General features: G+C 38.4%; 1 long non-coding RNA gene and 1 pseudogene across 1 annotated transcript; both read left to right on the top strand.

Moving 5' to 3' along the window:
• Nucleotides 1-1052: 1052 nt before the first annotated feature.
• LOC140926730 (uncharacterized) lies at nt 1053-18403 on the top strand. The gene is made up of 3 exons (XR_012164465.1): nt 1053-1076; nt 5080-5241; nt 18325-18403. It is a non-coding gene; the product is annotated as an uncharacterized lncRNA (long non-coding RNA).
• A 2572-nt stretch (nt 18404-20975) lies between these two features.
• On the top strand, nt 20976-25796 carry LOC140925798 (uncharacterized; annotated as a pseudogene).
• Nucleotides 25797-26321: the final 525 nt, after the last annotated feature.

Below are 26321 nucleotides of genomic sequence, written 5' to 3'. Positions count from 1 at the left end.
AAGGTGGCTGAACACAGTTTTGCGGGCGGTCAGCGGCAACTCGCGTGACGACGAGTGTTTTAAATTAGACAAACAAACATGGCAGCGAAAAAGCAATGTTGCACAGAAGACGATTTCACAAAATCTACTCATTAAAATTTTGTGATATTTAGCGCAAGTTTTGCTTTTATTGTATTTAAATAATAAGAACTTTAAAATAGAAGTTGAACAGACGAATTTTGTGACACATTTAATAATTACAGTACAACTATATCATTGATTATCTAAAAACCCGTCTGTTAAAGTTTGGTCAAATAAGTTTCAAATAGTAACAATTTATTATAATAAGCTGTGTGCAAGTCTATAGGAAAATCTAATGAGCGAATTTTAATTAAACTGAGTAAAAGTGAAAATTTAAGGTTGTATTGAGTCGTTTCTAGTTGCCATGGAAACTGCGAAAACGTCAAATTTTACCTGCCAATCAAAATCTTTTATCAGTACATTTTTCACTTGCCAAGTTTCAGCTTGTGAGCGGCAACCTTTTTCTTGCCATGATTTGGCAAATGACATAATTTATGCTCACAACCTGCCAAAACTGTGTTCAGCCACCTTAAGATTAGCTGTTTCTTCGGGTCTTCCAATTGAACTAATTGACTTCTCAACAGTAATGGCGGAGTTGCCACTTTAGGGGGTTTTTGTCTGTCAATTCCTGTACAAATAAATTTACTGAAATGTGGCTATAAGTCTGAGAACCTCAGCTGTCTCGGTCACAAACGCGTTATTGAGATTTCTGGCAAAATCGATCTCAAAACGACACTCAAAACCCCACTGTCAACTAATTTTAAGCCTTTCATCAGCATACTAATTAAGTTCAATTGCGACTGCCCATACACGCTGTGCAAAAAAACTAATTTTATATTTTTATGATCCTTCACGTTGAAAGCCAACTGTAAACTTATAAGTCTGCTACTTTTACAAAGTCAATGTACCTTTTTACAAAATTCCAGCATTCATGGCGGAGAGCGGAAACAAAGCAGCAACAGTCACCTCAACTCTTGGGGAGAAAGGGTTGTGTTTCGACGACGAGACTTTGAAAGGTAAGAATTATTTGAAACATAGCATATTGGGGTCTCTATTACCAAGATATCCACGTCAGTGGCATTGGAGCCCTTGACTTTCCGCCTGCATGAAAATCTTTGCAGCAGAATAATCGCTTTTCAGTATTTTCCTCTACAAAGCGGGAAAGAATATTTTTCAAACTTTCTTACAAGCCTTTTTCAATGCTTGTTCCTTGCCTCCTAAAGTGAAAGCTCATTTATGAAGAACTATGCTCACTAGCAGCTGGAGATTTTTAGACCACTTAACACGGCTTCTCAAAGGAAAAATAATCATTAAAGCAATTCTTAGCTTAAGTTTTGCAAAACATTTAATGATTTTGAAATCCGAATGTTGTTATCGCAAGAGTACTGGGAATGACTACACCCGAAACGTATACATTTTGCAACTTCTGAAACATATTCGGGACTAGAAATTTTAATTTGTCATCGCCACCAGAGAATGTCACGAGGAAAAATATGGCTTTCGTTTGAAATATCGGTTGAGGAATCTAGGTGAAGATCACAACATTAGTGTAGCTCAGGACAATATAGTGTTATATATTAGGTTATTAAGGACAGACAATCTCAACCTTAGCTGCGGGGACGCGCATTTTCACGCATTGTTAAGACACATATAGGGCTTTTGTCGGCTTAGCCCATCGTGTGAAATTTGGCTATTTTTGACGAAATGGCTATTTTTGACAAATGTCCAGAACACTGGTACTCTCAGAATTGACTGAACCATGTAGAACATGAAAAGCAGTTCATAACACTATATTATACCACCCCTGAAAAACTGACCAATGAAATTGAACAGGCTTACAAAGAAAATAAGTGACTGACTGACTGACCGTGTGAATTCCTCTGTATTTCGAAAACAAATTTCAAAGCTTACCCTATTTATGAGTTAAGAGTACAGAATTGAGCTAAAAAAATGTTTACAGTTAGTCCGAGTTTCTTTCTTATACATTAAAACGATTTTGAAATCAACTTTATTTTTAGCGGAGCTCCCGCGCGCGGGAAGCGCGCGCGCAGCGGAGCACCATGGGTAAGAAAATTTGGTAAACCATCCATCCCAGAAAATTTGGTTATGACGTAGAGTACGCCCGCCCGTCCGTACACACACTTCATGTAAGCCGATGTCAAATGTCACAATAGATCTTGCACAACTTGAATCGCCTCTTAGTTATGTAAGCCATACGTATGAGTACCATTAGATTGACAGCTGTCAAAATCAGACATCCGCTGACATTATCACATGACCGTCTCGCGGGCTCAGATAAAAGACCAGTCGTTTTGCCCCTATATATAAGCTGATATAATATGTCACACTTACCAATTCAAAATAAAAATGAAACTACGCCGGGCAAGGCTGTCAGTTGGCTGACAGTCGTTTAAAGTTACATTGGCTAGCCAAATTAAGGTCAATTGACAGCTGTCAAAATGGGACATGTGCAGACCACTATCAGAAAACTAATAATGAGGGCTCAGGTTCGCTCAGGTACACGATCTGGCATTTTCCGCTACATGTCCTACTCACACTCGTAGTCTGTTAATTCGAATATTTGCCATTCTAATGAAGGTTAATTGACAGCTGTCAAACTAGAGTATACGCTGACCATCATCACCTGAGTGGATCGCGGGCTCATTTTTCTATCTATTGAGGTCACGTAGTGTTTACAGTTTTGCGCTGATATTTTCTTTGATCACGGGCTCAATTCGAAGCCCCATAGCTTTATAGAAAATCTATCCATCTTAGAAAATTCAGCAATCACGTGACTGTACACCAACCACCCGACCTTCCATCCGTCCGCACCACAGGTATACCAATGTTTAATCTCACACTTTCTAGCTAGTTTGGGAGCCTGCAACCTGATATTGTACATCCATGTTTTGATTAATTGACAGCTGTCAAAACAGTTTTTCTGCTGACCAGTATCGCCTGACCGTATCGCGGGCTCAGGTATCGACCCTCTGAGTTCGAGTAATATTTTGAAGGTATCCGCTGACAAGTTGCTACTTTTCAAATGATCGCAGGCTCAAGTTCAATTTTTTTTAAATGCATATGAAATAAGTCGTGTTTCATGAGCCGCACTTTTAAAATGTTTATTTCGAACTGATCTCGGACACGAAAATTCAACCGGCTTTTACATTTACATACAGGGAAGGCAATCGCTTTTGACTTTTCTTTCTGTAACGCGTTGATCAAGCTCTACGTCCAATTGTTATGTTCTGATTGGTCAAAATTTGACAGGTGAGTTTATGCGGAAAATTTATGCAGCGTCTGGAAACTTGCTTACTGAGAGCTGGAGCTGAGAGAGTTTTGTGTCATCTTGTGATGTTTTAAACTGTCTTTTTCTACTTGGCGTACAAAATGAAATACAGCTGCTATCAAGATTGTTCTGTAATTCGTGGCTGGTTTGTTTATTGTGCTTTTTGTTGACAAATGCACCGCTTGTCAAAGTCATTGGAAATCCGATTTCGGATGGCATCGTTTTCAAAAATGAGCTTACTCACTTGCCCTTGCTTGAGGCGTAAGAAGGCTGAAAGTCTCAAGCGATTCTGGAACACTTGATGACCTTCAGAAGCAGCATCTCGACTGGTAAGCCTGAGCCATTATTGTTTTTGATGTGTTTTTTTTTTTCGGTTTCCTGAAGTTGAGCGTATGGTTTATTCGGCTTAAGTTAAAACATGAGCAATGATCTAACCTACAATGGTATCAGGTTTAAAAAGCCTTTAGACCTTTTTTTGACCCGCAAATTCAACGAAAAGGTTCCGAAGATTGTTTAGTTATGATTTTGGCTGTAAACAGAAAGCTCTGAGCGATTTTCTTGCCTCGAGTTCATCTTGAAAAAGAGCGCACACCGGGAAGCCGGCTTAAAACATAAATAAGCTTATGCTTGCCTGACTCATGATTTTCTGAGACACTTTACTCTCAATACTTCTCTTTCATGAATGAAAATTGAAAATTATTGTCTCTGTACATGTTTCACCGAATTAAACTTATTTTATTGATTGTTAGTAGTTCCTCTCGCAATTTTCATCGCTGCACCGGTTGTTTCCAGTCGAACATAAACATCGCATGTAGGAATACTCAAAACGCCGGGCGTAAATATCACTCGCTTTTAAAGATTACACATAACAAAATCATACACGGTTTAATGAATAAAGGGAAACAAAACCTAAACATAACAATTTCCCTATTATGTTGAAGCGTAAATGGTAACTCTATTAATCGCACTGCAAATTTGGTGCCTGTCAAAAGTGAGAACCCGTCCGGCTGGCCGAAAAGTGATTTGGGGAATTTTTTTATCGTTTTCATGAAGAGCCCATAATTATTACCCTGCATATCACATAGGACCAGATTTTTCTAAAAGAAAACGTTTTATAATTCAATGCTATAATTTGTTGTGCAAAGGAAGCGCGTGCTTTGACCGTCGTGGATATTGAATGAGTGCAAATTCTCTTGCAAAATTGTGAAAAACTGCATAATTATAGGTTTAAATAGGGCAAAAAAGAAAAAAAAAAAAAAAATCCGGCCTGATTTTTATTTTGGCCTCTCTTTTAGACATAGGAATGCAACGTGTAAATTGGCTGCCACCAAGGACTATCGTGGCGCATGTGTTTCTTAAAATTATATTTCGGGGTTGTCCAATTATCCATAGTCTCTCTAACGGAGCAATGTTGGAGAGACTGGTGAATGACACATTATGATGCTACAGCTAATGCAAATACAATACACGAATAGGTCTATTTGTTTTCCAGGCCTAATCTACTGTGATCGAACATGATTGCTTTTTTTCGGTGTACAAATAACTTGATGTAAAATTTGTTTCACTCTTGGATGGTCAAATTCTGATTTTTCTCTAAAATCACTCTGCCTTTGCCTCAAAAGTCAAATGAATGTGCCCTGATCTGTGGATTACAAGTTTATTGTTTGATTTAAATTATGAATTTATTAACGGGAGCTTCGCTTTTAGCCCTGGCTAAATCTATATATTAGCTATAGCAGAGGTTTACAATAATGAAGGTAATGAAGCATACCGTAAGAAAGATTACAACAACGCCGTTTACTTCTACACGGAGGGGATTAAAGTGCAGTGCAAGGACATAGATCTCAAAGCTGAACTGTACGGCAACAGAGCAGATGCCCATCTTCGCTTAGGTGAGGCTATGTTTGTTTTGTAAAAAGGGAAGCCAGGGCAGACGAGTGGTCAACCGCTCGGGTTGAAATATAATCCTGAGGCCTCGTGCCTGGGTCATGCTCAGTGTAAACCTACAAACTGGTTTGCCACTTGCCAATTTAGGATTTTTGATTAAGTGCTGTTCAGTTTGATCATATCTGTTGTGATTACTTGAGTAAAGTATCTATAAACTAGCTGGAGCTGGTAAGCGCCCCTTAACTTTAAAATTTTTTCGTACTTTCTCATGATAGGTTTCTATTGCAGTCATGGCACGCATTCTTCGAATTTGTGGTAGCGCATGCTAGAAATTCGTGTGTAACAGTTTTCATTCACCCTGAGGAAAACCGACTTGTGCGGTCGAAATATAGGTGCTCCTTGAAATTGTGTCATTTCTTCATTTGTGTAATATATTATCGCAATTGAATGAGTGCCTAAAGTCCAGTTATGTTGTTTGCAAAAGTAAAATTAAGTAGAATCGAGTCACTTTAAAGTTGGAAACACTTTTCAGGCAATAGTTCTGGGTTTTGCCTGATATTTCAATGTCACGTAGTAGCCTTTTATCACTCTATGCTACGCCAAAAGTGACAAAATATCAAAGATGCAACTTTATAATTCAAATCTACCAATTCGCTATCAAGATCGATAAAATTAACATCAATTTGCTTTTTGAATGTGTCAAGATTGTAGAATTTACTTTCAATTCCCACGTGTTTCATGTCATGTATCAAGAGACACGTTTTCTAAATCAAGATGCATGTTTTTCAAATCAAGAAGGGAGACGACAATTTTTGATCAGTTTTGTTTCCGAGGGGGACTGAAACCGAGCACACGGGTTGGAATTTAACGTTAAAAGTGTTGACGGGCCTGCACGACTCCTGCAGTTCGCAAATAGATTGGTTGAGTGTCTTTTAGGGATTTTCCTTTGCGATATGAAATGGGCGGAGGTTCCTTAAAGATGTTTTTGAGATATGGTTGGTTCTGTATAAGGTGCCATTTCCCCATGAGTATGTTCTTGAGGTTGGGCAAGCAGGGTGGTATTGCGTTACAAAGGGTAGTATTTTCTTACTTGCATTTTTGTTTCTCTGTTCTAGTGCTTTCTTTCTGTCTACGAAAATGACCTCTGAGAGATGTCTTTCTACAGTTGCAGCTGGGTAATCTCTATTCTTAAAGCGTGTTGAAAAATTCCTCTTGTTTTCTTCAAAAGTGATTTCAGAGGAATTTGTTCTTAGAAGCCTTAAAGCTTCTCCTTTGATGAAACCTTTTGTGACGCCTGGTGGGTGACACGTATTGGATTGTTTCTGTAGGCTTGAAGTGTGTTCGCACGCAAAGGATAGAATCCTTGTTGAATCTGACACCTTTGTACCTTTCGTGTCCAAGAATGTACTTTCTGTTTCTGATATTTCAGCCGTGATAGAATTTGATTGTAGGATGGAAGTTGCCTGTAGAAGAAATTCTTCTATTTCGTTTCTGCTTGTGTCCCATACTGATATGACGTCATCGATATAAACCTTTTCCAAAAGATCCTCTGTCTGAATAAGTTCTTTTTCTGTTTTGGCCATGAAGATGTTAGCAAAGGCTACGGCCATTTTCGTGCCCATGGCTGTTCCATGGGTTTGAAGATAATCTTTCAAGTTAAATTGGAACGAGTTTTCTAGTAGTATCAGACTAAGCATCTCGCTTAAAAACCTGGTAGGGACTGGAGGGTTTCCTTGGTGAAATTCTTCGTATGCAAGGCATACAGTGGTAATACCCTCTCGTTGTGTTTTTTTTTTTTTGTATTGTGACGTCCATTGAAACATGTATGGCACTTTTAGGCAGTTTAATCCTCTCGATGAAGTTAATAAAGTCTGTCGTATCTTTAAGATACGAAGCTTGTAGTTGTGCTATTGGCTGAATAAGGTGGTCAACAAAGCTGAGATCCGTTCTGTAGGTCCGGAACACCCTGATATAATAGGTGTTCCGACAGGTGTCGGTTTGTGGATTTTAGTAAGTGTGTAAAACACAGCCATTAAGCCGTCATTTTATCAATGTGGCCTTCTGAGAGCAGTGTTTTAATAAGTTGTTGAGCTTTTTTGGTTGTAGTTTCAACCACTGGTTTGTCTAGAAGTCGGTAGTTATTTAAATCATCAAGCAGAACCTGACCTTCGTTTAGTTTGTCCTGTCTGCTCATCAATACGGTGGTGTTTACCTTTATCAGATTTCTTAAGAATAATGCTTTTGTTGCGCGATAAGTCTTTGAGAGCTTGGCGCTCTCCCGTAGATATATTATCTTTTGGCTTGTCAAATTCAATACTTGCGAGTTCTAATTTTACCTCCTCTAGGAAGGTCTCCAGAGCTACAGATAGTGGGACTGGTGGTTCCCAGTCCGACTTCAGGATGAGGTTCGTTTTCTTCCCCGTGAAAAATATACTGTAGTCGCATTCGTCTCGCAGATTGATAAGGCGACAGTAAATTGTAACATTCAAAACGTTTGTCGATTGATCAGGCGACAGTAAAATGATATCAAGGTAGAAAATGTCGCATCACGGCAGTAAAATGATATCAGGGTAGAAAATGTCGCATCACGGCAGTAAAATGATATCAAGGTAGAAAATGTCGCATCACGGCAGTAAAATGATATCAAGGTAGAAAATGTTGCATCACGGCAGTAAAGTGATATCAAGGTAGAAAATGTCGCATCACGGCAGTAAAATGATATCAAGGTAGAAAATGTCGCATCACGGCAGTAAAATGATATCAAGGTAGAAAATATCGCATCACGGCAGTAAAATGATATCAAGGTAGAAAATGTCGCAGTACGGCAGTAAAATGATATCAAGGTAGAAAATGTTACATCACGGCAGTAAAATGATATCAAGGTAGAAAATGTTACATCACGGTAGTAAAATGATATCAAGGTAGAAAGGGTGTCTGTAAAACGCGGACCGGATACCTGCGGATGGCGGATGCGGATGGGAAAATGCGGATGGTAAAAAAATGCGGATAACAAAAAAAGTAAGAAGAAAAAAAACGAGAAATGCGTATAACAAAACAAACAAACAAACAATTAGGGAAAGAAATCTTTCTTTCAAGTAGCTGTCACATGGTTGGACCCTTCACTTACATACAGAACGTGATGCTAATAGTTGGCACAGTTTTGTACCCTGTAATTCCTTTTATTAATGTCTCCGTTCCTCCTCCTTAAATGCACACACACTTGGTGCACTTTGAGTGTTTAGCTTAAGGCTTGCAGGCAAGGTAAACAGCTCAAAAAATCGGCTAACAAAGGTTTGCTTATTTTGCATTGGCCCCGTTTAATATTCTTTTCTTTACCCAATAAGGAGCCAGTGGTCCCTGCAATCACGGGTCAGAATGCAGAATATTACCGGACCAGCATCCTAAAGCGGTGCAATTCACGAACAGTCTGTCTTCACTTTCGGGAGTGATCGCTATTTTTTTAAACATTACTTTATTCGGAATTTCATGGTTATCACGCTAAGACGGGGAGGCATGGGTGTTAGTACTTGCCAAACAAACGACAAACAATTTTTAATATAAAATCATTCTGACCTGGAGTTCTCATTTCTTTGCTTTCACTGGATAAAGTGTACTCAACTTACAGAAAGAATATTCTCAGGCCAATCAAATCAAGACTTATTTGTTTGAGCGGCTCAAGACAGAAAAAATTGCAGCATCAACCCGACCAGAAAAAAGACCGAACGTCAAAACGTAACTTTCAGCTTTGGCAGATGCCAATCAACTCCGCCTATCGTGTGGATTTATTTTCTACAAGTTCTACCCTTTGGGAATTTATAAGTGCACGAATAATGAGTTCGAATTTTTAAAATTGCAAAATACACTGCAGATTGAAAAGAAAAAACAGACTTCTAGATCAATCGCAAAAGTTATTTCCCGAAATGGTGTAAGAAAAAAATCACCTAATCTGCAAAATTAAACTCCCGCAAAAAAGTGTCACTTGGAAACGCATTAATGAAGGCTACTTTCTGTTTCATTTGTTTTTTTTTTTTCTAATTTTTCTGCTAGCAAAATAGTTTCCAAAACATATCCTCAGTGAGTTTTTAGAACGTCTGTATCGAGCAACTTAAAACTCGTTTTTAAAAGCGTGAAGGGCAGAATTCGGAATCGAAAATAATTTATATAATATTCGAATTATTTGGCCCGCTCCCGTCTATCTGCGAAACAGCAACCAAACATACTTTTCTACATGGAAAGATGTTTACATGTAATTATTACAAATCAGAAAAAAAAAACAATCTGCTTTTTAAGAAGAATTTATAATTTTTTTAGCCATGTCTACACCAGATCAGCATTTTTTATATGTTGATGGACGCTTTTCGTAGAACTGTGAAAATGGAACGAAGGCCAGAAAAATGACTCTGTTGAGGGTGCGGCATATTGCTTGAAAATGAATTTCTGCAGAAAAACCCTCATTAAACAAGACCGATTCACAACGACCGAGAGGAAATTGTGTAGCAGAAGACCACTAGTGTAACAGTAGCTTAGCTTTTGATCTCAAAAACGGGCTTCTGCAGGTGTCTGCAGTTCACAATCACTCTCTGAACTGTCTGCTATGGCAGAGTCGACCAGAGTCAAGGCAGAGCGAAAGTTGATTTGTATTATGAACCCGTTTGAAGATCAGGCTCCTTTGTGAGGAAACATGGCGATTTAGCGGAGGCGAGCGTGAAATAGGCGAAGCAAAGCACGCCGATTTTTTCGCGTAGTTCACCCATTTTCTTTTTTGTTGTTGTTGTCCGAACAACGTTATACATGTGTTTTGTTAAGAAATGTTTTAGTGACACAATTTATATATCCTAATTTGTGGTTTTTTGTTTTTGTTATTGTTCACAATTTTTTCTATCCTCATTTTCCCATCCGCATCCACCATCCGCAGGTATCCACTCCTCGTTTTGCGGACACCTCCTTTGCCAGCCGATTTTTTGAGCTGTTTACCTTGCCTGCAAGCCTTAAGCTAAACACTCAAAGGAGAAGTGCACCAAGTATGTGTGCATTTAAGGAGGAGGAACGGAGCGTCCTTATTTCTGTGACATTAATAAAAAGAATTACAGGGTACAAAACTGTGCCAACTATTGGCATCACGTTCTGTATGTAAGTGAAGGGTCCAACCATGTGACAGCGACTTGAAAGAAAGATTTCTTTCCTTTCTTTGTTTTTTGATTTATTTATTTATTTTTTTGCCATCTGCATTTTTTCCATCCGCATTTTTCTCTCCGCATTTTCCCATCCGCATCCGCCATCCGCAGCTATCCGGTCCGCGTTTTACAGACACCCAGGTAGAAAATGTTACATCACGGTAGTGAAATGATATCAAGGTAGAAAATGTCGCATCACGGTAGTAAAAAGATATCAAGGTAGAAAATGTTACATCACGGTAGTAAAATGATATGAAGCTAGAAAATGTCGCATCACGGCAGTTAAATGATATCAAGGTAGAAAATGTTACATCACGGTAGTAAAATGATATGAAGGTGAAAAATAACAATGGTTGCTTGATTCTATCACAGGAACATTTTATTGGATATGTCAAAACCACATTAAACAATACGTTTACAAATAATTTTGAAACAAACGGCGCGCCATATTAAGACAAGAGAAAGATTCGCTTTGTTTATTCGCACACACTTGGTCTTCAATTTACATTGTCATCTTTGTTGACAGTTTTCTTTTTAGCCGGTGATTGCGTTTTCCGGTGAGACGTCTGCTTAGTATTCCCATATTATTCCTTACAGTATTCCTGCGACATTTATACTGTTCGAGTTTACGAAGCTTGTTAAAATCGTTCTGCACGCCTGTGGTGATATTTCACCAGCGCTTCTGCGAGAGCCTGTTCCTGCTTTCTTTCTGATCGAGCCTATCTCGTTCTAAATCGCCGCCTCAGTTCTTCGTCGGGTGTTGACACGTTTGAGATTTGTTCGAGATGTGTTAACTCCTTGTGCTGCTCGAATGATTCTTCTGACAAGTTCTTCGATTCCTTCCTCCGCCATGTCTAACGCGGGAGGGCGGGAATGGGCAAGAATGGGCGGGATTCTTCTAGTAAGGTGGCTAAAGGCTCAGATCTATACAGAGCGGACAAAAGCACCAAACTTTGCATGGTTGTAGCTTAGGGCATGTTAGTCAATATTAGGATCGGTGCCCACAACTACCTCTTCAGGATTTGCAGCAACTGCTCGCTGAAGTTCTTCAACAACCTTCCATGATGGGTGCCCTGTGCTGAAAATTGCAATCACTTGTTTTTTGCCATTTTTTGATGAAAATCACATAAAAAGGGAAGTAGATGGAAAAAGAAACTGTATTAATACTATTATTATTGAAACCAATGACTAAAACAAGTGAACTTAATGCTATAGCAATTATGATATACCATGGTGGGTATCCTGTGCTAATTTTTTTTTTTTGGCCATTATTTTGATGAAAATCACATGAAAGACAAGAAAATTAAAAAATAAATTGTATTATTATTGAAACCAATGACAAAAACAAAAAAATCCAAGGAAAATGTTTTCAGACGCGTACCCAGTCTCAAATAGCCTTTCAAGATGGCGGCTTGAAGGTGTCTTTTCATGGACTGTAAGTATCTGCTAGAATAAATTGCCGTTTTTTAGGGGAAATTGTGCACAATTTGAATCGCGACAGGTTTAAGTGAAGTTTTAAGCTCTTCTTGGTGATAAATTTGTTCTCGAAAGCCACATTTTCGCTTCATATTTCATGCCGATTGTGAATGACTATACTGAGTTTATTAACTTACTGGTTAGTTAAAGGTTTCTGAAGCTGAGATGTTTTCTACACACCAGGATGGATATTAATTGGGATCGTTGTTATATTTGCCAAGAATCAACAAAAGAAGATTTGAGAAGCCCACTGGTTTAACGGTACAAGCATTAATTTATAGAACGCTCCTTGAAAATGTACCAAAGAGGCTGACGTGCGAAATAGGCATACATGTCAGAGGAACGTAAGAAGAAAAGTGGAGCAGCTTGGAAGGCCGAGGAAGACGAGAAATTAAATAATTCAAGAGCATTTGTTGAACTCACTGAGTACATAGCAAATGAAGTGGAGAATGACTCACATTTCTTTATACTTGCTGAACTTCATATTAAGCTGTATTCGTTACAAACAAAGGCACACACTTTGCAGCCCCACTATAGTGTCAGTCTTACAAGCTCGTTTGGCACCGCAATCTCCAACTTGCTGTTTCTGATCTGCTTCAATATTCTTTTTTCTCTTTTCTAGTTTGCTTTTTCTAACTTGGGCGTAAGGTGACAGGATTGATGCCACTTTGCACTTCAGTAACGTGTTTACTACTGTAGTGATTTCAATACGAAACTTAATTGCAACAAGACGGCACAGTCCTCCTTCTTGAATTCTAGAAAATTGTCAAGGAGCGTTCCATAAATAATTGATCCGTTAAATTAATGGGTTTCTCAGATCCCCTCTTTTCGATTCTCACGCTAGGTAAATATGACAACGATCCCAACTGATTTCAATCTTGTTGTGTAGAAACGAGTTTAAACTCAATCATGATAAGACTGAAATCATGCTTATCTTCTCGATGTACCGTACTTGTCCACCCTTTAGCGACGTCATTATGGGTAATGCAAGGCTAAGAACCACCACCAACAAAGCCTGGCAGTAGTATTTGATGACAACGTGCTGTTTGACGCACACGTCTCAGCATTTTTTAACAGAACATCGTTTCACCAACTCAGGAACTTATCAAAGATAAGAAAGTGTCTCACACGGGAGTCTAGCGAAATTGCAGTGCATGCTTTTATTACATCTAAAACAGACTATTTATTGCAATTGCTTGCTCTATGGTTGTAGAAAAATGCACTTGAAGGAACTTTTAATAATATGTTCAGAACACTGCCCCCACGATCGTTACTCGGACTCGTAAACTTTGCGAACACATCATTTATTTGACTTTCACTGGCTTCCTGTTAGTTATCATGTTGTTTTTAAACTTATTTTGTCAGTTTTCAAATCACTTAATAACCTTCCACCTAGCTATCTAGCTGACAGTTATCGAAGGCCTTCCAGGAACTTGTGGTCCGCATCTCAGCAGCTCTTAGAACAACCTCGAAAACTCACGGGGACAAGACTTTTTCAGTGTGCGCCCCTAAACTGTGGAACTCACTACCATTAGCTAGATTTGCCCAAGGCACCATCTTTAGCCAGTTGAAAGAAAGGACTGAGAACATATCTTTTTACGCAGTTTTTAGAGAGTAAGTCAACACTTTTTTAAAACGTCTTTAATATCTGCAGATCATATACCTATACTTATAGAATGAATATTTAGGTTTTTGCATGACTTATTATCATTATATATAAACTTTAAAGCCAAAATAATTTTAAAACAGATGAATTCTTTGTGAATTGCAAATAGATTTTAAAATATGTTATTTCGTGCTCGAGATATAATTTTTTTCCTCTTTAACAATGTAAAGCACCATGTGCTCAGGATATGAGCACTATAGAAAGAAGCTATTTTTACTATTATTAATTTTTACCAATACGAAAATAAACTCAGTACAGTCATTCATAATCGGCAGAAAATGTGAAGAGAAAATGTGGCTTTCGATAACAAATTTATCACCAAGAAGAACTTAAAATTCACTTAAACCTGTCGTGATTCAAATTATACACGATTTCCCCTAAAAACGGCAATTTATTCTAGTGGATACTTACAGTCCATGAAAAGACACAGCCGCCACCTTGAAAGGCTATTTGGGACTGAGTACGCGTCCGAAAACATCTTCCTTGGATTTTCCATTTAGTTGGCATGTTTTTTTCATTGGTTTCAATAATAATACAATTTCTTTCTTATTTCCATGTCTTTCATGTGATTTTCATCAAAATAATGGCAAAAAAAGGGAATTGATATTTTTTTAGCACAGGGAACCCACCATGGTACATCATAGTTGCTATATCATTAAGTTGACTTGTTTTAGTCATTGGTTTCAATAATAATAGTATTAATACAGTTTCTTTTTCCATCTACTTCCCTTTTTATGTGATTTTCATCAAAAAATGGCAAAAAAAAAGGATTGCAATTTTCAGCACAGGGCACCCATCATGGAAGGTTGTTGAAGAACTTCAGCGAGCAGTTGCTGCAAATCCTGAAGAGGTAGTTGTGGGCACCGATCCTAATATTGACTAACATGCCCTAAGCTACAACCATGCAAAGTTTGGTGCTTTTGTCCGCTCTGTATAGATCTCGCCAAAATTTTGCACTAAGCCACCGGACTATTCATGGAGTAGTCCATGGAGCATGGCAGATTTTTCGGTTTCAGTCCCCCTCGGAAACAAAACTGATCAAAAATTGTCGTCTCCCTTCTTGATTTAAAAAATATGCATCTTGATTTAGAAAACGTGTCTCTTGATACATGACATGAAGCACGTGGGAATTGAAAATAAAATCTACAATCTTGACACATTCAAAAAGCAAATTGATGTTAATTCTATCGATCTTGATAGTGAATTAGTGGATTTGAATTATAAAGTTGCATCTTTGATATTTTGTCACTTTTGGCGTAGCATAATCACTCTATAATGACTTCGAGCACATGCAAAGAATATGAGGGTGATTCTACCTAAAAAGGTGCCCCTTTTTTTACCAAATGAGCTTGCCAACAAAAAATATGCATGCATACGAGAATCATAAGAGACATTTCACTGATCTTTAACCAGTTTAGAGTTGCTCCTTTTTGGTTTATGTGTTGGCTGTTTTGGATCACGTTGTAGCAAATTGGAGAGCGGGTATCAGACAATACACTTTGTCCGCGTCGATATTTGCCCTGCGATTTTTCAGTGGCAAGAAAGCATGACAAGTTCAACAAAGTGAGTCTCTTTTCAGTTTTTATCTTCTCAATAATTTCAAATGGAAGCAGTAAAAACAAACTTGTTTTGCATAATCCAGTCGCACTACGAAATAGTCGCAACTGACAGTTCCGGAAAATACAAAGAAATCAATTAAAATACGCTTTGAATCGAGGATAAGCAAAACTTACGAATTATATCAATGCATTTCTAAAGAAACTAAATTAACTGTTTCTTAGTACGAAGTCAGCTGAGGAAAAGAATACTAAAAAGTATTTAAAATAAGCCATTCTGTTTAATTTTCAAGATGGAAAAAAGAGAGAGAAAATTGTAACGGGCAATGAAAGCGATAAATTAATCGAGTCGTACACTGCGCAAACAACTATAACAGTTCGAGTCATCTTCGATGGTCGGGCGATTTATAACTCAAGTAAACTCCGGTCAGTTCAACTTGTTCTTACGGCTGGGCCTCATTAGTTCTTCCACCTTTTCTTTCTATGACTTCCCAAGCTTCCACCATCCACAGCAACAAAGCCAGGTTTCACCAACAGTCCACTAATGTAAATCCTTCAACTGCTGCAGCAGATTTTTTAGATTCTGTTTCATACTATTTACTTTACTAACACTTGCAGCGGCAGTTAGTGATCAGGTTGGATTCTCTTTACTTATCCATTAGAAACGTTTTTAGAGCAGTATTCAAACAGTGCTGTTGTTAAAAGGTAAAGTATAAAAAGCACTTGCTTTTTCGAGTTTTGATATATGGAGTGTTGCGAGAGTTCATTTGACATGACAGCCTGTCAAGCCCTGGTCCAATCACAGTTTCGATATGAAAAATTCAACCAATCAATTTGCTTGCGTACGTCATTCGCAGGCGCGCTCACCTCTTGCTTTTGTTTTTCTTTCTCTCCCAACATGTCCGAGATGTAAAAAATTAATTAGAGGATTATAAAATAAATAAACCCCTTTCTGGCTTGCTGGTATATCGGTGGATAATGCCCTTGGCTGAGAGACTTTCCTCAAAATTTTACATTTGCTCTCGAAGCAAATGTTTATTTTTTGGGACAATCTCTCAGCCGCGGGCGTTATCCTCCGATATACCAGCCGCAAGAAGGGGTTTATTTACTAAGTATATATTGTAGCGGAGCTCCACGCGCGCGAAGTGCGCGCTAGCGGAGGCCCATACCTAAAAAAAATTGGTAATCCATCCATACGATATATTTTGGTAATCACGTAACCGTACGTCTGACCGTCAGTCCGTACCACAGGCATACCAACGTTAAAGAACAGGTATGACACCACAGGCAAGTCGAGGTGTTTTTGGCGGGAAATCGCATGGCCACCCGGACTTTAAGAGAGAAAAAATAACAACGAAGTCGTGTCTTTTTCGACGTTATTTTTAACGTCTTCACTCACGTGGATAACAGAGAAAGTGCTAGAGTGAGTGATTAAAAACAAAGGAGACGAATTTCGTTGGAAAAAATAAACATGAAAATGTCATAGCGGCAGTGAGAAAATCAGAAATGAGAAATGCAGTGAAAAAAATAAAAGCGAACAGGAACACAAGCAAAAAAATTTTTGGTGGGGACATACGACAATTCCTCCATAAAAAAATGTGTAACTAGGAAGTTTCACGTTTTAGTCGTGCAAAATGGCATTGCAGTCGTGCAAAACAATGACAAAAAATGTACAGAAAAGTGTGCTGCACATGCAAATTTCTTCTTATGCTCATTAGATGTAATGATTTTGTTACTGTTCTCATTGCCGTCGCCTTTTAACATTACACGATTTTATTTTTTTGGTTATAAGTATCTGGTTAACGAGAGCTTCGCTTTTAGCCCTAGTTAAATCTATATATTATACATAGTCTTGAATGTCAAAGACGTCTACTTCAAACTTTCTCAAACGTCTCGCTGTTTACTGCACAAACGTTTCGCCCTTTGGGCTTCATCATTGTACAAATTTTACAAAATTAATCGATACTTGGATAAAAATACACAATTTGACATAGCTGCCTATACAGATCTAGCCAATTTTTTGGAAACCAACCTATCGAAATTTGCAGTCATTTGAGTGAAAAAGCGTCAAAAGGCAAGCTTTTTGGGCCCGATAAACTCCAAAATCACACTAACGAAGGAAAAGGAAAAAAGAAAAAGAAACAGAGAGGAGGAAGAAAGGAGGAGTAGAGAAAAAAGCAATGGTTGCACTCTTAGTTTTTATAATGGCTACTTTAGAGATAATTTTTGGCCGGAAAAAACTGTTGGACACAAAAGATCTATTTGACAGTAACGTTTTCAAAAATCCGGCTAGACATACAAGGTGAAAATAAGGTTATAACGTAATATTTTTGATAAAAGCAAGACATACACAAAGGTAAACGCGATAAAAAAGAAATAAAGAAATACATATTTTTTATATATATAGGTTCACCATAGCTTGGGGCTTCGGTTTTGAATTCCTACTTAATTTGTTACAAAATTCTTTATTATTTCATTTGTTTTCTAACTATTCAGTAATTTATTTAGAGGTATTTAGTTAGTGAGTTAGTTATCAATTTATTTCGGTAAAAATTAGTATAGGTAATAGCATGATTTGTAGTGGCATTTGGCATTTATACCACGAGTGATATTTCAAAATTGTTATACGTAATTGCACGAGCCGTTAGGCGAGTTAAATTTGAGACGACTTTGAAATATCACCAGTGGTATTTATACGAAATATCAAGCACAAATCATGCTATTATTTGTTTATACTAGTACCCGCAAAAGTTTTGTAATTTTCACAAGCAGGTATTTCAAATTAAGCTGAAATACCACTGCTGTAACCCAATCAAATTGCAGAAAATTTTTCATGTAGTCATAAAAATTACTTAAGATATTTTTTTCGCATTACCCTCAGTGTTTTAGAACGTATCTGAATTGCTCCACCCGCCTAGATTAGCCCCGCAATTTGCAGGTAGAGCAGTTTGTATATTTTTGTCGGCTTTGTTTTTATTGCTTTTGTTTCCGTTTCAATTTTGAAATAATGCAATAAACTTGAAATGTTTTCCAACACCTGACACCCTTTACCTATTGAAATTGCATTCAATTTTGGGGAGCGTAAATTTCAGCCGGTCCGAGGTCGCTCGCTGAGAACCTCGGAGTGGTTGTCTGATAAACACTAAGCTAAATTTTAGTTAGCATGCTATGCCCTTCGTGACTGACGTTTTGGTTTGTTACGTTCAACATCAACAGGAAATTACACAGACTCACTGAGAGATGCACAAGATGCCACGGACATACGACCATTGTTAATCAAAGCAATAATATCAGGTAATTTGGGTAGTTTATAGCCTTACCGTGATATTCAATATGTAATTACACATAAAGAGAGCTCGCATTACCAACTTGTTCAGATAATAATAACAATAATAAATATAATAATAATAACAATAATAATAATAATAATGACCATGATAATGATAATGATAAATACTAGAAGTAATCATAGATTAATGAGTGCGTTCGAATTTTCTTAGCTCCAGATTAGCTTTTGTGTCGTCAGATCATGAATTAAAGGTAAACATTCTTTTCTTAAGAGATGCTCTTCGCGTATACAGCTTCAAAATATCTCACTCATTAACTCTTTACTCCTGTGTTATTCTCCCTCAAGCATGGTCGATAAAAATGTAAAATAGATCGTAAAAAGTTCTATGTTGTTAAAAAGATAAACATGTCACTACAAACTTCGAAAAAATGGTAGCCTCGAAGGTTACAAAGTCCTGGCTTCTTGCGTGACACAACTTGAAATGAAAACAATGATCATAGCAGCGACGGAAACATATTAGGTTTTTGCTAGATTACTGATGTCAGAGAACAGGTCAGAATCTTTTGCAATTGTGCAAACTTTTCATCTCATGATTATTTTAAGTTCATGTAGGTCAGTTTAACATATTTAAAACTTAAGCTTGCTTCAGCGAGCGAGATACTTATCATGCAAGATGGCCCGCGTAGATATATCAGACGTGAATGCAGCATTACAGTTGTAACAACAGCTTACTTTATCTCAGAATATATTTCGTGCGTAAAGAGGTTAAACTACAAATATATAAATAGACTCAAACGCACGGGTAAACTTCTCACGGCACAAATGTTACCTAGTCTTTATTTGTGTATTTCTAAGAAGTTCCAGCTCGATTTGAACGGCATTGACCGAAAAAGGTGTAGCAGAATCATCAGTTCAGCGATAAAACCCGCTTAGAAAACAACTCCACAGTTCATTCTTTAGCCGAACTCAAATATTCCCGTGTAATCATCTTGCTTGTTGACCTTGATGGAACCAGTGATGCACGTGATTGCCATATGACAATTGATTATGACGTAAATAAAACTTGAACCTTCCAACACGTCCGACAAACAGCGAAGCACGAGGCAGAATGCTTTGCGCAACGAAATTGTGACGTCATTCAAAATGGCGCCGAAAAGGTGAACCATGGAACGAAAAAACACGGGTCAGCTTTCGCTTACGTGCACAGGGAACCTACGCGATAACAGGCAACCCAGTAGATTAGGAAGCGTTCTTCCTTCGTCGAACGCAATTAACAGCTTCAGCCTCGGTATGAACAAATTTCGTCTTTTCAAACTTTAAATAGAGTAAAATGTAACAATTATCCATTGACTTCTCTGCCTTTCTTTATTTGCAAAGTTATTTGAGGGAGAAAGCAGGGGCAGGGCAGCTCTGAATCTGTCTTTAACCCGCCCAGACATATGACAGCTCCCTCCTGTGAAGGCTGAGACATCTCCTCTCAGTTTAGAGCAGATTTGTTGTAGCAATAACCCTTACGAGTTTACCTATCGCCCAAGAAATTATCAGAACTTATCAGCTCTAAGTAAAGTAAAAGGTTGTTGCTCCTGTTTGGAAACCTTGTCTGTCCTTCTCACTGAAATTGTAAATCGTTCTCTGGCGACCGGGTCCATACCTCAGGGTCTCAAAACTGCTCCGCAAATTCGACCATTGCTAACTAAAGGAAATCTGGACTCCTGAGAAGACCATTGTCCAATCTTTTCTATATCTGTATGGTGACTGAGAGAGCAGTCTGTTTACAACTCGTTAAATGTATTGAAACTAATGACCCTGGTGAAATCTTTCAATCGGCTTACAACAGTATTCACAGCTCATGATGATATTTTGAGAGCGATTGATAACAACAAATCCGTTGCATTATTACTCCTCGGTCGTTCTGATGCCTTTCACCAAGTCGACCTTGAAATTTTGTTACATCGTCTTGCGTTTTGCTTTAGTATTAAAGGCAGTGCTTTATCTTGGTTTCAGTCTTACCTTGGGTCGTCGCCAGTAAGTGTCCGTACGCGGTGAAAGTTCATCTTGAGTAAACTGTGTATTTCTTTTCTTAACCCAGTTTGGCTGATTTAAATTTAATTATGCTATTGTATTTACACGATTTCAGGAGCGAATGCTTCTGTGAAGTTGCAACAGTTCAAGCAAGCACTCGTATGATGTGATGCGGGATTAGCAGTATCCTTTTGATGTTTACGTACCTGCATGGTCAAATCGTACTTCCTTTTAATTTCAGCAAGCTTGCTATATGCAGCACCTTCTTGTTTTTTAAAGATATCAACCAAAAATCAGTGTATCATTACAGTCCACTTCTAAACATGTCTTCAGTACCTGTGTAAAGCATAAAACAAACAGTGTAGTCTCAGCTTCTCATCCTCCCCAAATTCATGAATGTCGGATACTATCCAAGCGAGGCAAACTGTAACAAAGGTAGGACCCAAAATCGGTATTTCTTTTGAGTGGATACACCTATTTGTTTTACCGTTTTGAGATTGATGCGAAAAAGTATTTCAAAAACCACCAATAGATTTGTTCCCGGAGAAATGTTAAGAACCGAAAAACTAAAAACATAAACTTTAGAACATGGATACTGTTAGAAGATTTTAAGATAACTGTATTTAAACTGAAAAGTCATTTGAATTTGTATTTTTCTCTGTTTTTCTTTCTACTGCTGTTGTTGTAGTTAGCTAGGGAGTAAAGCCTTTATGGGGAATTCGCAGTCTAAACCTTTATGACTTTTATCCTCTCTTTGGTACAACGCCATGCTGGAAGGACATCCCATCTAGACTGTAAGAAGGGGTAGCAACTTTACAGATGTTTTTAACATTATTTACACCTTTAATGGTTAAAAAGATTGACAAGGAAAATAAGACGCTTTTTGAACTGAGGGAAGTGGCTTTAGACAAAGCAAATAGTGGTTCAGAAGTCGAGGAGGAAAATAACAAGGTTTGTCGTTTGTTTGTGTATTTGGTATCAAGTTAGGTTTCCGGGAAACTGCCCACTTACCCCTCCCCTTAGCCAACATTTTACCCTAAGTGAGAAGTATGAGATAATGTTGGCTTAGGGGAGGGGTAGGTGGGCATTTTCCCAGAAACTTAAATTGGTCCGTGTGTATTTTATATTTAGCCCTTTCCTTTGATAAGGTGATTTGTTTTCCGAAAATATCTTTCTCAAGTCGGAAGTTTAACCACCGGTGAAACTTAAGTATAAGGTATAATAGGTTGAATAGCCCTTGTTGGGTGACCATTGGTCGATGTTGGCTATATTAATAATCATCATTTTGCTCTATAAACTGTGCACAAAAGTGTTTAATTTTTCTTCTTTATACTTCAATGTTAACCTGTCTTCTTAAAAACCAAAGCCATCAGTGGAAACAGCATTTTCAAAAAATACTATCCGCCTATACTTTTTATGACCCTTTTATTAGTTTTATAGCTACTTATTATATTCAATTTTGGAAGCAAGGACCAACATACAAAAAAAGAGGACAGGATCCTAATAAAGGATCTAATCAGCTATGAGTAGAAATGTTGAACAAACGAAGCAAGGCTGATTTTAAAGTCGGGAATATATATTTTTTGTCACCAGTATTTCTCCTTTAGGGTCTTACATACCGCATGATAAGGTTACGCTAAGACGTTACAATTTGAAATAAAGAACCTTTCTGACTCCGCGCCGTTTTAGGAAAGCGGAAGAAAGACATGAAAAGCTTATTTACTTTTAAAATACTTATTTGCAGCTTTTTGATAGGGATAGTATTTAACCCCCGCTAGAAAGTATAACAACAATATTTGATTAATTACATTCCATTTGTAGACATGCTGTGAAAGAGAAGGTGGACATCGGCGACACGACAGAACTAACACAAAAGTTTGGTTTCGTCTGGATCTTGGAGGTTTTATGCGTGGTGATTTCAAAACAGGCCTAGATTACTTCAAGTCAGTACTGAATGAAGCTAAAGAAGCAGGGGACAGGAATAGAGAAGGCAGAGCATACATACTGCTTGCTTCTTCTTATCTCTCTCTCGGTGAGGTAACAAAAGCGATCGAATTTTGTTTCGAAGCTCTTAGTACTGGGAAAGAAACTGGAAACAAAGATTTGCAAATGGTTGCATATAACACTCTTGGCATGGCGTATCATGACTCTCTCGGTGACTTCAATACAGCAATCGAATTCCTTCAGCAAGCTCTTAGTATCGCAATAGAGATTGGAAACGAACATTTAGAAGGAAATGCATGTATCACCCTTGGCAACGCATATCACGCTCTCAGTGATTTTCAAAGAGCAATGGAATTCTCTCAGCAAGCGCTTAGTATCGCAAAAGAGATAGGAAACAAAGAATCAGAAGGAACCGCATATAACATCCTTGGAAGTGTCTATTACTCTCACAGTGATTTCAAAAAAGCCGTAGAATTCTCTCAGCAAGCTCTCAGTATCGCAATGGAGATTGGAAACAAAGATTCAGAAGGAAACGCATATATCATCCTTGGCAATGCATACAACTCCCTCGGTGATTTCCGCAAAGCAACTGAATTTCTTCAGCAAGGACTTAATGTCGCAAAAGAGACTGGAAACAGATATTCAGAAGGAAACGCGTACAACATCCTTGGCAATGCCTATCATTCTCTGGGTGATTTTAAGAAAGCTATCGAATTTCTTCAGCAAGGTCTTAGTGTTGCAAAAGAGATTGGAGACAAAGCTTCAGAAGCAAACGCGTATAATCTCCTTGGCAATGCATACCACTCCCTCGCTGATTTCAGAAAAGCAGTTGAATATCTTCAGGAAGGCCTTAGTATCGCAAAAGAGATTGGAAAAAAAGAATTAGAAGTTAACACATATAACCTCCTTGGCAATGCTTATCACTCTCTAGGTGAGTTGAAAAAAGAAATCAAAGTCCTTTTGCAAGCTCTTAGTATCGCAAAAGAGATTGGAAACAAAAATTCAGAAGGAGACGCATGTTACCTCCTTGGCAATGCCTATCACTACCTCGGTGATTTGAGAAAAGCGATCGAATTCTCTCAGCAAGCTGTTGGTGTAGCAAAAGAGATTGGAAACAAAGATTTAGAAGGAAGCGCATACTCGAAACTTGGTCATGTATATTTCGACTTCGGTGATGTCGAAAAAGGAATCGAGTTTCATAAGCGGGCTCTTAGTATCGCAAAAGAGACTGGGAACAAAAATTCAGAAGATACTGCGTATGGCAGCCTCGGTAATGTATATTACTCGCTCGGTGAATTCAATAAAGCAATCGAATATCATCAGCGGGGCCTTAGTATTGCAAAAGAGACTGGAAACAAAGATTCAGAAGGAAAGAAATATGGCAACCTCGGCAATGCGTATAACTCCCTCGGTGATTTTAAAACAGAAATCGCATTTCATCAACAGGATCTTAATATCGCAAAAGAAACTGGAAACAAACATTCAGAAGGAACGGCATATAACAACCTTGGCAATGCATACTTCTCCCTCGGTGACCTCGAAAAAGCAATCGGATTCCTTCAACAAGCCCTTCGTATCGCAAAGAAGATTGGAGACAAAGATTCAAAAGGAAAAGCATATAGTAACCTTGGCACTGCTTATCAGTCTCTCGGTGATATGGAAAAAGCAATTAAATTTTATCAACAGGCTCTAAATACCGCAGAAGAGACTGGAAACAAACATTCAGAAGGAACGGCATATCACAACCTTGGAACTGCATATTGCTCACTCGGTGATTTCGATCAAGGAATCGAATTTCTCCAGCAAGCTCTTAGTTTTGCAAGAAAGATTGGGAGCAAAGAGTCAGAAGGGACAATATATATGAACCTTGGCTATGCATATGAGTCTCTTTCTGATTTCGAAAAAGGAATCGAATTTTATCAAAAGGCTCTTATTATTGCAAAAGAGATTGAACATAAATATATGGAAGAACAGGCATACGCCAAACTTGGTGTTGCTTTTTATTGTCTCAAAGATTTCCCAAAGGCTGAAAAATTTTTCGAATTGAGTATAAAACTGTTTGAGGACATGCGGTTTCTTCTTCAAGAGAAAGACGAATGGAAAATCAGCTTTCGGGACGAACGTGATTCCTACAGTTTTTTATGGCTTGTCAATTACTACAAGGCAAGACCATCGAGGCGCTTTTAACCGGCGAGCAGGGACGAGCCCAAGCTCTCACGGATCTCATGGAACTACAATACGGCATAAAATCAACTCCACCAACATCAAAAGAGCAGATGGAAAGGATAACTAACATTTTTAGCCATATTTCATCACCTACGACATTCCTCGCGGAAGTCGCCGAAACAGTGAATTTGTGGGTAATTCTTGATGAACAAGAGGGGCAGTTTATGAGAAGGAAAATCAATTGTACCTTGAAATACTTGAATGACAAAGCGTACAAACAGATTGGTGTTGAAATAGGTGTAAAATGTGAGGATCGCACCCTGGATAACCCGGCTAAAGATGAAGCAATTGAAAAGTTATCCCATGGGGATACAGATGATAAATTATCTTTACCATCAGAAGGTGATGCTTTAAAAGAGTTGTTTGACGCAGTGATTGCTCCCATTTCACACCTGATAAAAGGGGACGAACTCATCATTGTCCCTGAAGGTTCATCATTCTTTATCCCTTATGCAGCCCTTGTGGATCAAAATTCCAGGTATTTGTCTGAGACGCTGAGAATTCGATTGGCGCCATCACTAACAAGCTTAAGCCTGCTGACAGAGTGCCCAAATGGGCGCCATAGTACATCTGGTGCACTGCTCGTTGGTGATCCGTGGACTGAAAATGTACGCTTCAAAGGAAAAAAATTCAGCAGCTCCCTTGTGCTGAAAAAGAGGTAAAAATGATTGGAAAGATACTAAACGTCGAGCCTCTTCACGGGAAGAAGGCCACAAAAGACCAAGTGTTATGCAAGCTTAACTCAGTTTCTTTAGTTCACATTGCAGCTCATGGTTGTGCAGAAACCGGTGAAATTATTTTGTCTCCAAATCTAGCCTGTTCCGAACAACCCAAAGAGGAAGATTTTGTTTTAACGATGGAAGATGCGCTGAATTCAAAACTAAACGCCAAGCTCGTTGTCTTAAGCTGCTGTCACAGTGGACGCGGGAAGATCAAAGCCGAAGGCGTGGTTGGTATGGCACGCGCCTTTTTGGGAGCCGGCGCCCGTTCTGTCATTGCGTCACTGTGGGCGATTGATGACGAGGCCACTCTAGAGTTTATGAGACATTTTAACGACAATTTAGCGAATGGAAAAAGTGCAAGCAAGTCACTTCATGAGGCCATGAAATGGATGCGCGAGTCTGACGACTTCAAAGCCATGAGGTACTGGGCGCCATTCGTGCTGATTGGTGATGACGTGAGATTTAATCTTAGCCAAAAAAGGTGAGGTCCTTATTGTAAGCTGAGGTTAAAAAAAAGCGTTTAAAGGAGACTGCTCTGTCACGATATTTTAAGTCACTATTTTGAAACGCACAAAGTTATCCAAAAATAGAAGGAAACGTCAAAAAATATTAAAAACTAGTAAGAGTGGTTTTAAGAACTATGAAGGATAAAGAATTGCTTAGGGTGGAAAAAAGTTAAGGGGAAAACAAAAAACCAATTTGGAAGGGAAAGCAATTTGTGCCACTTTTTTTCGGGTAAAACTGTCAAGGTCAAACACAAACTTTCAGATAAACGACGTCTCGGAGGAATCGCATTGAAACTTAAAGGATATTAAGTTTTTATCATGAGACTGCGAGCAGATTCTTTTTTGCTCGAAAATCTGTGTCGAGTGCGATATTAAAAATAATGTATATGAGCTGCGAAGCCGCAAGCAGCGAGTTGTGCAGACGACTGTACGAGCGTAAGGAGAGTCTCTCTTTTCGCTGGTACTGGCCCCCGCACAAATTGCTGATCGCGGCTTCGCCGCTCG

Source organism: Porites lutea, chromosome 2 (assembly GCF_958299795.1).
Source record: "Porites lutea chromosome 2, jaPorLute2.1, whole genome shotgun sequence".
NCBI lineage: Eukaryota > Metazoa > Cnidaria > Anthozoa > Scleractinia > Poritidae > Porites > Porites lutea.
This window is presented reverse-complemented; position numbering and strand designations above follow the sequence as displayed.